The sequence below is a fragment of the Orbicella faveolata genome, unplaced genomic scaffold, assembly GCF_042242905.1.
Source record: "Orbicella faveolata isolate gen_17 unplaced genomic scaffold, um_ofav_v1 contig_25, whole genome shotgun sequence".
NCBI lineage: Eukaryota > Metazoa > Cnidaria > Anthozoa > Scleractinia > Merulinidae > Orbicella > Orbicella faveolata.
In genome coordinates this window covers 31689647-31692500 of record NW_028301553.1, presented here as the reverse complement: position 1 = coordinate 31692500, position 2854 = coordinate 31689647, and the positions used below count along the sequence as shown (strand labels likewise).

The window sequence follows — 2854 nt, the reverse complement described above, 5'->3', positions numbered from 1 at the left end:
TGGTGGATGCGAAGTGAACTGAGTTTTTCACTGTGAAGTTCGAGTTGCCTGTAAAAGAAGATAAGATGTTAGCCAAGAAAGCAGACAAACCACATGCAAAGATATTGACACATGACACAGTTGGCCTAAGCTGTGTCTCGGCTTTGTGGATCTTAGGTAAACTACAGATACCAGGTGGTTGTTTGTGTCGGGGTCTGATCTTGTTATAAACAGCCTCTTATATGTGTCCATTCCGCTTCAGGGTTAGCAGCTTCTCGGATAGTTTCTGGGTCAAGTGGTCTGTCGGGTCTTTGTTGAGCATTTGGTGCGGTCCAGAATTAATTAGCGCTGACAGTTTTGGCGTGGTATGTATCAGCGTCCAGGATTACGCTGGCGTGACCTATATGAGCCGAAAGGACCAGGATGGAGCTGTCCTCTTTGAGGCTTTTAAGAGCGTCCTCCTGTTCCTTCGTGATGTTAGTCGTGGGTGATTGTGCCTGTCGAAGGATGGTGTTGACAGATCTCCTGACTGTGTCTGCTCGTTCCGCATCCAGTGGCCTGACTGCTGACTCAACCTTGGCGATAATCTCTGTGGCTGGGACGCTCGTAAGAGTCACGGCAAAATTCAGACCTTTCTTCAGTAAGGACACCTCAGCTTCGCTAAGGGTCCTGGATGACAAGTTGATAACCCAGTCTGTTTTGTCAGCAAAAGATGTAGGTGAATGTCAGCGTAATTGTCAGCGCCAGGAAGCCAGCACATACTGATCAGTACCTAGCGGATGTGGCCCTCAATCAGTAAAGCACGGTGTTATGAAGTGTCTGTACGACCGGGCCAAACGTCTCGTGACCAAACCATCAGTAATCGTGGAGAGAAGAAACGCCTGTCATCTGTACTTGTTTCTAACGGATATACCTCCTTTTTGTGCAGAAGATCACAAAGACAAGAACATCCCCAAGAAGAGAACCCGTGGCAGAGTTCAAATTACCTTATATGTCTAAGGAGTATCGGAGCTTCTCCACCGCTGCCTAAAACAACAAGGTATTTCTATTTAAGTCTGACACGACACTTCGGTCACACTTAGTGCGACCAAAGGACGCCGTCTACCCAGCTTAACAAGATGGCGTGGTCTACAGGATTCCCTGCGAGTACGGCAAAGTCTACATCGGGGAAACAGGGAGACCTATGCAGGAGAGTATCAAAGAACACGACTGGGATATACGACTCGCCAGAACCCAGACCTCCGCCGTCTCTGAACACGCCCACGAGACCGGCCACTATCCGATTTGTAAAAAGGTCAAGTTTATTGATCAAAATCCTCACTGGTACACACGTAGGGTCAAGGAAACTATCCACATAACACTTCACCCTAATAACATCAACAGGGATAGTGAAATTGAAATTCCTGATTCATGGATGCCCACGATCAATACACAACAACAGGAAAACGGTACAACAGCGGACCGCTGAGGGAACAGCTACTCGTCGGAACAATGGAACAATGGGAGGATTGAAATGCACCAATCACAGCCGTTAGTTTCCTCATCTGTGGGGTCAGAGCTAACCACTCCGCTGTCCATGAAAGAGCTGAACATCGACGGCATGTTGAATTGATTCCACTAGTTGATAGTTGTTGCTTCAGAATGTTTCTGCCAGCTAATCCGCGTATTTCGCCCTGCAATTTAGTAAAAGACAGGACCATGACAAGACAACAAGAAAATAAAAAGACCATCGTGGATTTTTGCGCTATTCTTTCATGTAGCAATAAATGTATACAAAATACTGCACTGCAAAAAAGAAAAAAGTCAGTTTCATGTCAAAATGGGACGATAAGTCAATTTGTTTCCATGGAAGAAGACTTCAAGAAGACTGCAAGCAGTCTTTTCGTAAAATCCTTTACAGGAGCAAAGGGTAATTATTAATTGAAATCAGTCAACCAAAGTGTCAGGGCCCCTGTGATAGCAGTCTAGTACTTCAAGGGCTACTCTGTTTAGAATATTTAAATAACAGATATTTTTGACCGTACAAGTAAGTATTACATGTAACTATTTATAGGTAAGAAATCTAAGATAATTCATTCAACACACAGTAAAATCACGAATTAGATCTTCATTGTTCTACGAAACTGTGAACAAGAGAAAGCGCCCAGTTTTTAACAGAAGCCCTCAATAAAAAAATTGACCTCGATATCTAGAGAATAGATCAGAAGTTTATCAGTTTTTTTGGCTATGAAGTGTCAGACAGAGCCACGAGGTCTTATGATTCACGGAACTAAAAGGAGATAACTTAAGAGTAAGTTGACTGAAAACTTCCATGATCAGTAATTAAAGATCACGTAGATGATTACAGGACTTCATAAACGTTTTTCTTAAAACTCAAAGATCGTCGAGAGTAACTAGACGCAAGTAAAATATTCAAGTGTACACAAATGGGCGCTAAGACCCAGGTCAAACGTCGAAATTCACATGAGACGAACCAAATTATTTTGAGTCAATCCCGCAAACGGGTAAAGACCGTTGGGTCAAATATCTGAAGTACACGGATAGATTGTGTAGGTCGATCTAAATTCAGTCGGACGAACTCAGTTGAGTCAAATGCCGAACTTATCATGAACGTAATTCGCTCAGTTCAGACGGTTCGTCTAATGTGAAGTTTGAAGTTTCCTGTGCCTATATTTTTAGGACAATCAGACAGTCGATCCAGGGCGCTAAAATTCAACTTTTAGACGAGAAATTTGGTACAAAAGTCTTACATGTCTTTTTGTTTGATTCGAAGGGTGAAAAAGCTTTTACATGCGTCGTTTAAGGTTTTTCGATGGAATGTTTTCCTAGACCATACCAAACAGATGAATGAGTCATAAATCAAAACGACACCAAC

General features: G+C 43.0%; 1 pseudogene; it reads right to left on the bottom strand.

Moving 5' to 3' along the window:
* LOC149109906 (uncharacterized) overlaps positions 1 to 1581 on the bottom strand; it is a 1823-nt pseudogene extending 242 nt beyond the window's left edge.
* Between the last annotated feature and the right edge of the window lie 1273 nt (positions 1582 to 2854).